Here is a 14,224-nt window from a genome sequence, read left to right on the forward strand (position 1 = left end):
CCTCGGACTTGGAGGTGCTGATTCTCATCCCAGCCGCTTCACACTCGACTGCAAACCGCCCCAGTGCATGCTGAAGGTCCTGGTTTGAAGAAGCCAACAGGACAACATCATCCGCAAAAAGCAGAGATGAAATCCTGTGGTTCCCAAACAGGATTCCTTCCGGCCCCTGGCTGGGCCTAGAAATTCTATCCATAAAAATTATGAACAGAACCGGTGACAAAGGGCAGCCCTGACGGAGTCCAACATGCACTGGGAACAGGTCTGACTTATTGCCGGCAATGCGAACCAGACTCCTGCTCCGTTCGTACAGGGACCGGACAGCCCTTAGCAAAGAGCCCCGAACCCCATACTCCCGAAGCACCCCCCACAGAATACCACGGGGGACACGGTCGAATGCCTTCTCCAGATCCACAAAGCACATGTGGACTGGTTGGGCAAACTCCCATGAACCCTCGAGCACCCTATGAAGGGTATAGAGCTGGTCCAGTGTTCCGCGACCAGGACGAAAACCGCATTGTTCCTCCTGGATCCGAGGTTCGACTATTGGTCGAATTCTCCTCTCCAGTACCCTGGAGTAAACTTTCCCTGGGAGGCTGAGAAGTGCGATTCCCCTATAATTGGAGCACACTCTCCGGTCCCCTTTCTTAAAAAGAGGGACCACCACCCCAGTCTGCCACTCCAGAGGCACTGTCCCCGACCGCCACGCGATGTTGCAGAGGCGTGTCAACCAAGACAGCCCCACAACATCCAGAGACTTGAGATACTCAGGGCGGATCTCATCCACCCCCGGTGCCTTGCCACCGAGGAGCTTGCAAACCACCTCAGTGACTTCGGCTTGGGTAATGGACGAGTCCACCTCTGAGTCATCAGCCTCAGTCTCCTCAGTGGAAGACATGACGGTGGGATTGAGGAGATCCTCAAAGTATTCCTTCCACCGCCCAACAATGTCCCCAGTCGAGGTCAACAGCTCCCCACCCGCACTGTAAACAGTGTTGGCAGAGTACTGCTTCCCCCTCCTGAGGCGCCGGACGGTTTGCCAGAATTTCTTCGAGGCCGACCGATGGTCCTTCTCCATGGCCTCCCCGAACTCCTCCCAGTTCCGAGTTTTTGCCTCCGCAACTGCCCGAGCTGCAGCACGCCTGGCCTGCCAATACCCGTCGGCTGCCTCAGGAGTCCCGGAGGTCAACATGGCCCGATAGGACTCCTTCTTCAGCTTGACGGCATCCCTTACTTCCGGTGTCCACCACCGGGTTCGGGGATTGCCGCCACGACAGGCACCGGAGACCTTGCGGCCACAGCTCCGAACAGCTGCATCCACAATGGAGGTAGAGAACATGGTCCACTCAGACTCAATGTCCCCCGCCTCCCTCGGAAGCTGGGAAAAGCTCTCCCGGAGGTGGGAGTTAAAGACCTCCCCAACAGAGTGCTCGGCCAGACGTTCCCAGCAGACCCTCACCATACGTTTGGGCCTGCCAGGTCTGTCCAGCTTCCTCCTCCGCCAGCGGATCCAACTCACCACCAGGTGGTGATCAGTTGACAACTCAGCCCCTCTCTTCACCCGAGTGTCCAAGACATAGGGTCGGAGATCAGATGACACGACTACAAAGTCGATCATCGACCTCCGACCTAAGGTGTCCTGGTGCCACGTACACTTATGGACACCCCTATGCTCGAACATGGTGTTCGTTATGGACAAACTGTGACTAGCACAGAAGTCCAATAACAAAACACCACTCGGGTTCAGATCGGGGAGGCCGTTCCTCCCAACCACGCCCCTCCAGGTGTCACTGTCATCGCCCACGTGAGCATTGAAGTCCCCCAGTAGCACAATGGAGTCCCCAGTCTGAGCACCCCTCAGTACCTCTCCCAGGGACTCCAAGAAGGCCGGATACTCTATAGTGCTATTTGGCCCGTAGGCACAAACAACAGCAAGAGCCCTCTCCCCAATCCGAAGGCGCAGAGAGGCGACCCTCTCGTTCACTGGGGTAAACTCCAACACATGGCGGCTGAGCTGGGGAGCTATAAGGAAGCCCACACCAGCCCGCCGCCGCTCACCACGGGCGACTCCAGAGAAGTGGAAAGTCCAGCCCCTCTCGAGGAGCTGGGTTCCAGAGCCCAAGCTGTGCGTGGAGGTGAGCCCGACTATCTCTAGCCGGTACCTCCCGCACAACCTCCTGCACAAGCTCAGGCTCCTTCCCCCCCAGCGAAGTGACATTCCATGTCCCAACAGCCAGCCGCTGTGTCCGGGGATCAGGTCGTCGAGGCCCCTGCCTTCGACTGCCACCCAATCCACACTGCACCAAACCCCTACTGCTACCTCTGTGGGTGGTGAACCCACAGGAGGTCGGGCCCACGTCACCTCTTCGGGCTGAGCCCGGCCGGGCCCCATGGGCAAAGGCCCGGCCACCAAGCGCTCGCATACGAGCCCCAACCCCGGGCCTGGCTCCAGGGTGGGGCCCCGGCTGCGTCCTCCCGGGCGATGTCACGGTCCTGGATTTTTTCTCCATAGGGGTTTTTTGGTGAACTGCTCTTGGTCTGGCCTGTCACCTAGGACCTGTCTGCCTTGGGAAACCCTAACAGGGGCATAATGCCCCCGACAACATAGCTCCTAGGATCATTCAAGCACACAAACCCCTCCACCACAATAAGGTGGCAGTTCTAGGAGGGGAGTTACAACCGGTTTATTCATATTAGAAGTGACGTCACGACTGCAGCCCAGGCAGTTAAAAGTTAAGAAGCGATTGAATCCTTTTTAACTCAAAAGCGCTGTGCATCTTATTCTGATCAGAGACTTTTCCTCACGAACGTTGAAGTTCGGACCAAGAGTCCTCCGCTTTCCACGGGAACCACCCAAGTGCTCCGCCGGACCCAAGAAGACTCTGCACTTTCTACATGGGCGGCTCACGTGCTTCATGAACAGCGAAGCTCTGCAATGGCGAACATCTTCATATCTTGCTAAAGGCAGGATTAAGTAAGATTTTGGCATTTGGGCATAATTAAGATAGTCTTAGGAATTTAGTTTTATTGAAATAGTGTGAATTTAAACCCAGGTTTATTGTTACACTGTTAAAACACGCAGCGTGTTGATTTATTTTGTTAATCTCTCAATTGTTTTTAATAGATAGGCTGTGCATGCTTTTCTTTCTATTATTCTTCTTACTAACATTTTAATTTCATTATTATACATCTTGATCTCATCAAGATTTCAGTGGATTCAGTATGGTTATGAGCTAGTGGGTTAGCTACAGCTTCCCTTTGTCTGCTTAGCAACACAAAGCTAATCTAGGCCTACCTCATGCTTAGTAGGCCTCACCAGGTCTAACAAACACCCTTTAGCTAGGCCATAGGGCCTTTCACAAACACACAATAGCAACACAAGGCTAATCTAGGCCTCCACCACGTGTAGTTAGCTACACGAGGCTAAACACAAGGTCAAGTCCTTCCCACACACACACAAGCACACATTAGCAACAGAGCTAATCCTTTGTTCTATTTAGATAACATTCCTTTGTTTTAGCTAGCAACAAGCTAGGCCATACACACACGCACACACACCATATCATATTTGTATTGATTATCCATTTTTATCTTTGTATAATAAATTCATTTATCAAAGCTGTGTGTATTCATCTTGTTGGTGTGAACAATATCTGAAGTCCCCAATCTCTCAAAGAATTAAAAAAAAAGGTGCATATAAGTTATGTAATATGGTAAGTGATCGTAATAATTTGGAAATATACCATAATTTAGCTGTTTGGTAATTTATTAATAAGCACCAGGATTAATGGTATGATTCACTAAATGATTCATTGAACGATTCACTAAATGATTCACTAAATGATTCACTTCAAATGAGACTGATTCTATGGTATGATTCAATTCAAATGAGTCAAAGTAAATGATTCAATGGGATTGATTCATTTTAATTATTAACCTTCAAATTTAATGAGACTGATTTAATGAGATTGATCACTTAATTTCAATAATTAACTGATTGCACCCACACTGCTATATATGAACGTGACCAACCAGTGGGTTTCCTTGCTGTCTTACAGGCAATAAAAGTGCATTCAAACAGTGAGAAAGTGTCGGCCTTTGTCACAGAAACGCAACACAACGCAGACAGCGGTTACAATCTTTTACTTAAATCGGAATAACATTTGACCAGTGGGATCTGTACTTTCACTTCAGTAATGAAGTTGGGTACTCTGTCCACCTCTGCTAAAAATGCAATAATTGCATGAAATGCTAACAGTTTTTGATCAGTGTCATTTTGTACTAATGACAAGAAATGTAGCTCTTTAGAAAAATGAAACTCTTCACTGGTTGTGGAGAATATTATCATGAGAACATTATGTTTATGTTGAATTAGGAAATAATGGCATCATATTGGCAGAGTGGTTTCATGTTGAGATAATATCAGCAGTTAGGCATTTAACGTGACTTGTGATGTGGTTTAACCAGTGTGTGGGGTTGTATAGTCGATGAAAGACAGGTTTTTGTTTTGAGGAGAGGACGTGTGTGACACTGTGCATAAGAAGCTGCACAGAAGTACAGAGCAGTGTGCAGCACTTGGGTTGCTTTAGGGATGTGTAGAGAAGCTGATGATGTTCCATCTCCATCCACTGTAAAACTGCCTTCATAATCTTTCTCAACTTGTTTAGTACTGCTATAATAAACATATGCAATAAGTTTCAAACTGGTGTCACCATGTGTTTTCTGATACCACAATATTGTCTTGTAGTCTGTGATGCTGTGGTTGCAGGTTAGAGTTACACTCTTTTCAGGCAAACGCAACACAACGCAGACAGCAGTTACAGAAGCTTTTTAAACCTAGGATCTAGTAATGTGGTTTCTGAGAGGACAGTGTTGAACTCCATACGCAGAAATTTTCGGTCCATGGCTGAACAAAGAGCCGCAACCCATTCCTTTACTTTCTGCACGGTTACTGTCAGTTGGTGTTGGGCTGTCACAGGCTGAAGACCTTTGCAAAGCAGGAGCATTTTGGAGGCTGTGACATAGCTGAAGGAGAGAAAACAGCAACTTTTAAAATTAGCCTTTTTAAAAATTATGCAGCATATTGCTTTTTCCAATTTAGTTTTGTTAATCATATGTGTTGTTTCTGCAATGTATAATAGTGACTGAATAGTAGTAGAGAAAAAACAATTGTCCAAGGTACCTGTCTGCACTTATCTCCACAGTCACCTCCTCAAATGGTTGCAGGACGGTGCAGACCTCCTTCACCAGCTCCCATTCCTCTTGACTGAACGTATCAACAGGTGCGTTGATGAGGGCCAGGGTGGAGATCAAGTCAAGTCAAGCTTATTTGTATAGCGCTTTTAACAATAAACATTGTCGCAAAGCAGCTTTACAGAATTTGAACGACTTCAAATATGAGCTAATTTTATCCCTAATCTATCCCCAATGAGCACGCCTGTGGCGACAGTGGCAAGGAAAAACTCCCTCAGACGACATGAGGAAGAAACCTCAAGAGGAACCAGACTCAAAAGGAAACCCATCCTCATTTGGGCAACAACAGACAACATGACTATAACATTAACAGTCCTAACATAAAGTCAGCTTCGTTGATGCTATAAACCCCCCACCGACAGAAATCCAAGCACAAAACCGTTCACGACAACCACAGTCCCCAGCCACAAAAGCACCACTAAGAGTCCAGAGCGTCCTCCAGGCGCGACCCCCAACTGTCCACATGGGGCCGCCCTCCACAGGAGTGATGCGATGAGACTCCAACCAGACACAGGGCACCAGGATGGATCAGGCAGGTCCGAGGAGTAGAATAGGTCAGCATCTCAATCCCAGGACCGACATGTAACTCAAAGGGACAGATTTTTTTTGGGGGGGGGGAAAACCTGGCATCTGCAGATGATGGTATCTTTTGTTTCAAGAATGCGTTTCAACATATAAAATGTTGAGTTCCACCTGGTAGCACATTCTTGTTTGGGGCTCAGTTTGGGCAACTCCATCTGGCACTGTGTGGACTTCAGCCTTTCTGCAGCTACTGTGCTTCTGTGGAAAAACTCCACAATAGCCTTTACCTTGTCCACGGTTGTTTTCACCACCTTCAGGGAATCTCTTATCATCAGGTTTAATGTATGCGCCAGACATGGGTGGTGGGTCCACTTCAGATTTTTTATGGCTTTGGTGATGTTTGCAGCATTACCACTCACACAGCACACCACTTTGTCCTGTACTTGCCACTCATTTACCACTCTTAATAGCTCCTCTACCAAGTTTTCTGCAGTGTGTCTGTCAGTGAACTCGAAGCAGTCCAGCAGGCAAGATGTCATCTTGTAATTTTCAATAAAGTGGCAAGTGACAGACATGAAAGAGCAGGTGGTTCTAGAGGTCCAGCAGTCAGTTGTCAGGCAAACTGATGGAGCTTTTTTCACCCTGTCTTGCCATAATGCACATTCTGTGTCATATAGTTTTGGGATCATTGATAGGGACAGTGTTTTTCTACTGGGTAGAGTGTACGTGGGATTTAAGGCTTTGACAAAACTTTTAAAACCTTTGTCCTCCACAATGGAAAAGGGCTGGAAATCAGTGGCAATCATTTTAGCCAACTCCTCATCAATACGGTGCTGTTTGGCTGGGGTCATCTGCTTTGGTATAAACTGACTTATTTTGCTTTGAGTTGCAGTAGGAGGGGTTATTATACTTGCACTACTAGTAGGGCCATTATTAAAAAATGTTCTGTTTCCGGTCCACCGGCCGGGTGAGTGCTGTTTGTGCGGTTGAATTTTTTTTTTTTTAACGCCGGATTTTCGACATTTTTTTTTTCAGGTTCATAAATCTAAAATTGAACTTGACATTTACGCATTCCCAGGGCTTTCCACTAAGGCTCATACTCGCCAGCCATGACAAATAAGTAGCCAGCCCGGGGGGGAGTAAACACAAAACTAGAGACGATTCCCAGGCTGTGTGAAATGGTGAGAGTGCTGCAGGGCGCATATCGCAGGCTATGAGGCTCCGATGTTCTGAGCCTGTGTGTGTGAGAGAGAGAGAGAGCAGCCCCGCCCCTCTCTGCTCCCTGAGTGGAGCTTGTCGCCTTGTTAACGGTGCTCAGGTGCAGGGAAGAGACAATATGACAAGCAAAGAGCGCTTTTTCTCAGAGTTCCCTCTCCTCGAACAACGCGGATTTACACGGAAACGAAAGGAGCTATTCACAAAATTCTTTCACATTGAGTGCTACAAGGCTCTCATGAACACATTGATGTAATTTTTTTTTGTCTCTAGTGTAAAAAAAAATGTGGACAATAGAGCGAGTTGAAAACAAATGATTTTGCAGTCACAGCGCTGCCAGGTTTATAATGGGAGTCTATGGGGCAGCGCGCCTGTCCTCTCCTTACTTTCAGGCTTCTCATTCAAAAACTGTAAATCCCATCGGTTAGGTAGACATTGTGTGAATCAAGACAAGTGTGACTCCCACTTTTGAGAAAATTATGTGTGTAGAGTGAAATTTGTGGCTGAAAACACAGTTTAAATGAGAAAGTTTGAGCTACTTTTTCAAGCTCTCTAACGAGCTCCACTGAAGTGTAACGCCATAGACACCCATTATAAAGCCGGAATTTCTCCAGAACTGATCAGGAGTAAACACAAAAACTCCTGTGCACGCAGTTCCCAGGATTAAATGTATTTTCCACAGACCATTTATTTATTTATTCACTTTACTCAAATACAAAGTAAAATGGCAGTAAATTTTCTTTCCTTTCTTGCGTATTGCATCATGAGGCATTCCTGGCTTGTAAATCTCTTATTTTCGGTGCATGACACATTCACGCAGCTGAGCATGCTATGAATTAACAACGACAACAGTCTGCAGTGGGGCTACACAATTAAACACTCAGCGAACATTTCTCCATTTGTGTATGAAAATACACTCCAACCACTCAGTTTGGTTTCATTTACAACCAACGGTGTCTTTTGATGCCAGCACGTAATTGAACGAGAGAAGACTGGTTTACCGGAGACAAAATAAGTGTTATCTCTGCTTCTGTTCCCTCTGACACACTACTGCCTCCGCCGAGTGCGCACGCACACACCGCATGTCGGGGCCGCGGATGAGTTACTCTCCCCTGATCAACGAAGTCGGTGGGGAATTTGTGGTTATTATCGGTACAAACAGCACAAATCACAACTTAAATGAGTGCGGTTCAGTTTGACATTGTCCGATAGATAAACATTTAATTTTATTAAAATCGAAAATTAATATTTGGAGTTTGTGGGCTACAAAAATAATAGTCATTAAAAGTAGCCGGCTGGACTTAATTGTGTAGTCGGCTGTATGGCCGGCAACCGGCGCTTGTGGAAAGCTCTGCATTCCGCGCAGAATATAGAATTGAATCAGCTCTGCACATGCGCCGTGCGGCACAAAAAATGGCAGCCACCATGAAGGAAGGAGATCTGGAGTTTTCAAACATTTGCTTAAGTGTGAAATCGCAAAATGGTATTCTAGCGAACAACATAACAGTAAAGATTCAGAAAAACAAATCATTCAGTGATCATTTTAATAGTGTAATTTCATCCGAACTAGGCCTAACGGTCGATTTAGAACTACAAAAAGTCCGTGTGTCTGACATTTTAAGTACCTTTGTAAAAGTTTTGCAAATGTTGCAGTCAGCATTTAAAATGCTAACTTAAAGTTTTTGTACAAGTTTCAGTTGATTAAACTGTCATATTTTATTAAATGTGTCTGCTTTTGTAATAAAAAAGTACTGAAAGAAAAAGCAAACACAGCATTGCGATTTCTTATCCATCCATATATATATATATATATATATATATATATATATATATATATATATAAATCCCTCCCTCCCGACTGAATTTTTTTGCTCACCCGGTGGACAGGAAATGGATTTTTTTAAGGATGGCCTCAGCTGGGATAGGCTCCAGCTTGCCTGCGACCCTGTAGAACAGGATAAAGCGGCTAGAGATAATGAGATGAGATTCAGCTCTCCTTAGAATATAAACTAGTCCCTTGCACCTTCAGACCTTTAAATTAAACTTTCAAGTAGAACAGTCTACTCGGTTAAAAATTGTTCAAATCATGTACAATTCATTAATGCAGATACAGTGGGGGAAAATAAATTTAACAAAAACTATTAATCATTCAGTATGCCTTAAAATATTAAAGTGCAGCACACTGTCACTCTGTACACATCTGTAAGAACACAGAAATGCTGGACTGCCATATACAATAAGCCATGAAGCAGCACATCCCTTCCTCAGAAGCTTACCTGTAACAGACTTGGCATTAGCAACAGTCATTATTTCTAGACCTTCGGTCGAGTCACAGCTTAAACAAAACTTGTGCGAGTCTTCAGAATGAGATCAGCACACTTAGAGGACTGGAAGGAAACAAAACCTCTACATGAGCAAAGGTTACAGAAGTGAACATTACTGTTACAGTAAGGTAAAGCATAATTGTTTACTACAGGCCTACACTTGGCATCATAAGAAAACACTAAGAAATAAGCCTAAGAAATCATAAGTACACTTTTATTACTTGTACAAGGAATTTGTCTTAGTGTTGGAGTCAACAACATCGAATTTGTTCATTCAATATACTATAATTTACAAAACACGCAATCATTTACAGCAGTGTTTCTCAACCACTGGGCTGCAGCCCATTAGCGGGCAGTGAAGCGCTATCTAGTGGACCACAAATTCCCCACCCCCCTGAGTTGAAGCTAATTTTTACAACCCCGATTCCAAAAAAGTTGGGACAAAGTACAAATTGTAAATAAAAACGGAATGCAATGATGTGGAAGTTTCAAAATTCCATTTTTTATTCAGAATAGAACATAGATGACACATCAAATGTTTAAACTGAGAAAATGTCTCATCTCATTATCTGTAGCCACTTTATCCTGTTCTACAGGGTCGCAGGCAAGCTGGAGCCTATCCCAGCTGACTACGGGCGAAAGGCGGGGTACACCCTGGACAAGTCGCCAGGTCATCACAGGGCTGACACATAGACACAGACAACCATTCACACTCACATTCACACCTACAGTCAATTTAGAGTCACCAGTTAACCTAACCTGCATGTCTTTGGACTGTGAGGGAAACCAGAGCACCCGGAGGAAACCCACGCGGACACGGGGAGAACATGCAAACTCCGCACAGAAAGGCCCTCGCCGGTCACGGGGCTCGAACCCGGACCTTCTTGCTGTGAGGCGACAGCGCTAACCACTACACCACCGTGACGCCCAAAATGTATCATTTAAAGAGAAAAATTAGGTGATTTTAAATTTCATGACAACAACACATCTCAAAAAAGTTGGGACAAGGCCATGTTTACCACTATGAGACATCCCCTTTTCTCTTTACAACAGTCTGTAAACGTCTGGGGACTGAGGAGACAAGTTGCTCGAGTTTAGGGATAGGAATGTTAACCCATTCTTGTCTAATGTAGGATTCTAGTTGCTCAACTGTCTTAGGTCTTTTTTGTCGTATCTTCCGTTTTATGATGCACCAAATGTTTTCTATGGGTGAAAGATCTGGACTGCAGGCTGGCCAGTTCAGTACCCGGACCCTTCTTCTACGCCACCATGATGCTGTAATTGATGCAGTATGTGGTTTGGCATTGTCATGTTGGAAAATGCAAGGTCTTCCCTGAAAGAGACGTCGCCTGGATGGGAGCATATGTTGCTCTAGAACCTGGATATACCTTTCAGCATTGATGGTGTCTTTCCAGATGTGTAAACTGCCCATGCCACACGCAGTAATGCAACCCCATACCATCAGAGATGCAGGCTTCTGAACTGAGCGCTGATAACAACTTGGGTCGTCCTTCTCCTCTTTAGTCCGAATGACACGGCGTCCCTGATTTCCGTAAAGAACTTCAAATTTTGATTCGTCTGACCACAGATCAGTTTTCCACTTTGCCACAGTCCATTTTAAATGAGCCTTGGCCCAGAGAAGACATCTGCGCTTCTGGATCATGTTTAGATACGGCTTCTTCTTTGAACTATAGAGTTTTAGCTAGCAACGGCGGATGGCATGGTGAATTGTGTTCACAGATAATGTTCTCTGGAAATATTCCTGAGCCCATTTTGTGATTTCCAATACAGAAGCATGCCTGTATGTGATGCAGTGCTGTCTAAGGGCCCGAATATCACGGGCACCCAGTATGGTTTTCCAGCCTTGACCCTTATGCACAGAGATTCTTCCAGATTCTCTGAATCTTTTGATGATATTATGCACTGTAGATGATGATGATGATGATATGTTCAAACTCTTTGCAATTTTACACTGTCGAACTCCTTTCTGATATTGCTCCACTATTTGTCGGCGCAGAATTAGGGGGATTGGTGATCCTCTTCCCATCTTTACTTCTGAGAGCCGCTGCCACTCCAAGATGCTCTTTTTATACCCAGTCATGTTAATGACCTATTGCCAATTGACCTAATGAGTTGCAATTTGGTCCTCCAGCTGTTCGCTTTTGTACCTTTAACTTTTCCAGTCTCTTATTGCCCCTGTCTCAACTTTTTTGGAGATGTGTTGCTGTCATGAAATTTCAAATGAGCCAATATTTGGCATGAAATTTCAAAATGTCTCACTTTCGACATTTGATATGTTGTCTATGTTCTATTGTGCATACAATATCAGTGTTTGAGATTTGTAAATTATTGCATTCCGTTTTTATTTACAATTTGTACTTTGTCCCAACTTTTTTGGAATCGGGGTTGTAGACCAGACTCCACTTTTGGATCATTAATTCTTTTTGACGGAGAATGCCCTGCATGCACGGTTTGGCTTCTTGCACATCCATACAGTTTTAAATACAACATCTACAATTGAAAACAGTGTTTTTATTGCATTTATTTAATTCCTGGGCTCCCATCTGTAACAGGAAGTGATGTCACATCCCATTCATACACTTTACAATAAGTTATTAGATTCTAATGGAACAGATGAGCCAAAATAATTGGGGATCTTTTTTAATGGGCCCCGACTCGTTACAAGTATGAATAGGTGGACCTTAAAGCAGAAAATGTTAAGAACCACTGCACTAGACTAAGGCTACATTCACATTACTAGGCTGAAGTGACTCAAATCTGATTTTCTGCCTTAATGTGACTGGTTTGTGTGGACACAGAAATCCAATCTTTTCAAATCTGATTTGAGTCACTTTCATACATGGTCCTAAATCGGATACATATCTGGTACCATGGCCATGGGAAATGAATGAGAACGGTCAAAGTGGAATTTGTAACTTTTTGCCTATATGCATGCGCTAAATGCTGTCTTCATCAGCCAGCACCGGCAAAACAGCAATGGAGGAGAGCTACAATAGCTGCAAAAAACAGCAGAAATTAGCTGCCTGGCTTTTTTTCTGTCTTCTCAACCTGATCACGTACAGCTGATGAACTGTTTGTCACCCTCCAGAGCAAAATGTAATGCATACACGAGCCACTGGTGCATCCATTCAGTCAGTTTTAATACCATGAGTTGTCTCACAAACATGTTGGTGACACATATGACTCAAGGAAAAACATATTATTGTGTGAATGCGTGCTGTTCTGGAGGACTGATACATTCACATTACAATTAGATAGAGGTCACTTGTAAATATGAATGTGAACCGTCAAGATAGGCAAATCCAATCTGAGCAGAAAAACGGAATTGAACAATGAGGCTTGTAATGTGAATGTAGCCTAAGAGTCTCGTGAAATGGCATACAGCAGAGTCACGAATAATATTCTATTTTCCAATTTTATTTCAGTTCCCAAAGCAATAATACTGTGAGGTTGACTGGCTAAGCTAAAATACTCCTAGTTGTGACCCTGACCAGGATAAAGCAGATGCTGAAAATGAATAAGTAATAAATATTTCCATGTATTCTGTCCAAAACCAAATTACAAACACAAACATCTAAAACTAGGGCTGAGTGATATGAAATATGAAATTGGTGATACTTTTAAAACACTGACTGACTCCACTGTTCCTGATTTAGCAGCCTGACTATCAGGACATGGCAGGACAAACTTCACATACCAAACGGTATAGGGACTCACTTTGATGGCATCGTGCAACTAATATTATTTGATTGTTTTAAAAGACAGCATTTTTACATGAAACCCAGCATGTCTAATCTTCTAGCTTCCTACAAAGCTCACTGGTTAACTCTATTATTGACAACAGTGCAAACAGTCATTTTAGCAAACAAATCACGGCCTCACCCGATTCAAATAAAAGAGTATCCAAGCCAATCTCTGCTTGCTCACAGGCTTTCAGCAAATACTTTGTACGTAATGGTGTTTTGGGGTAAAAGCAATAAGAACATCAAAACATCCTATGCATTTACACTATTTCAGTCTTATTACATGCTTGAGGGAAAGTTCTTTAAAAGTAGCTGCGGTTCTAAAGGGCCAGAGTCCAGCACTATTTACCAACGCCCCTGCTCAAACAAACCTGACTCTTTGTATTAATTAAGTGCCAGCTTTAATAGTGGAACTGGAAGTGGCAGAAGAAATCACCCTACCTTGTGTTCTCTATAAATATCAGATGGGCATTGTGGGTATTCTGTACAGTACATGCTCTAGATCAGGGGTTCTCAACCTTTTCTACTCTAAGGCCCACCTATTCATACTTGTAATGAGTCGGGGCCCATTAAAAAAGATCCCCAATTATTTTGGCTCAGCTATTCTGTTCGACTCTAATCTACTGTAAAGTGTATGAATGCAGTGGTCGAAATACTTTTTTCCAGTGTTCTGCAATATTGCAGAATGTCAATTTTGTTCTGCAATTTGGAAATATTTTCTGCAAATACACAAGCCTCCATACTACACTCTTAACCTAATAATGCCTATATTTACATCATATCTAGTTTTACAACTCATAGTATTACTGTAATTCTTTATTCTCTCACTATTTTTAATTTCAGTCTTCACAGATCCTTCTCTGCAGCAAAGTTACCATTCCATGATACCTCCACAGGTCCTTCATCCCCCTCGCCCTGACACTACGGGCTACTACAACTTGAAGTATACCAACTAATTCATAAATGTACTAGTTATCACACCCACACATTATCCTTCCACACAACATACTAATAAAGGTATCACCACAATAAAAAATAGAACACAGCTGTTCCTCAAGAAACAAAACATTCATTTTCATGTTACACGTCATGTTACATTTTGTCAAGATTAAGTTTCTAGCTTGAACAATAGATTGTTACCCAGAATGT

The sequence above is a fragment of the Neoarius graeffei genome, chromosome 17 (assembly GCF_027579695.1).
Source record: "Neoarius graeffei isolate fNeoGra1 chromosome 17, fNeoGra1.pri, whole genome shotgun sequence".
Taxonomy (NCBI): Eukaryota; Metazoa; Chordata; class Actinopteri; order Siluriformes; family Ariidae; genus Neoarius; species Neoarius graeffei.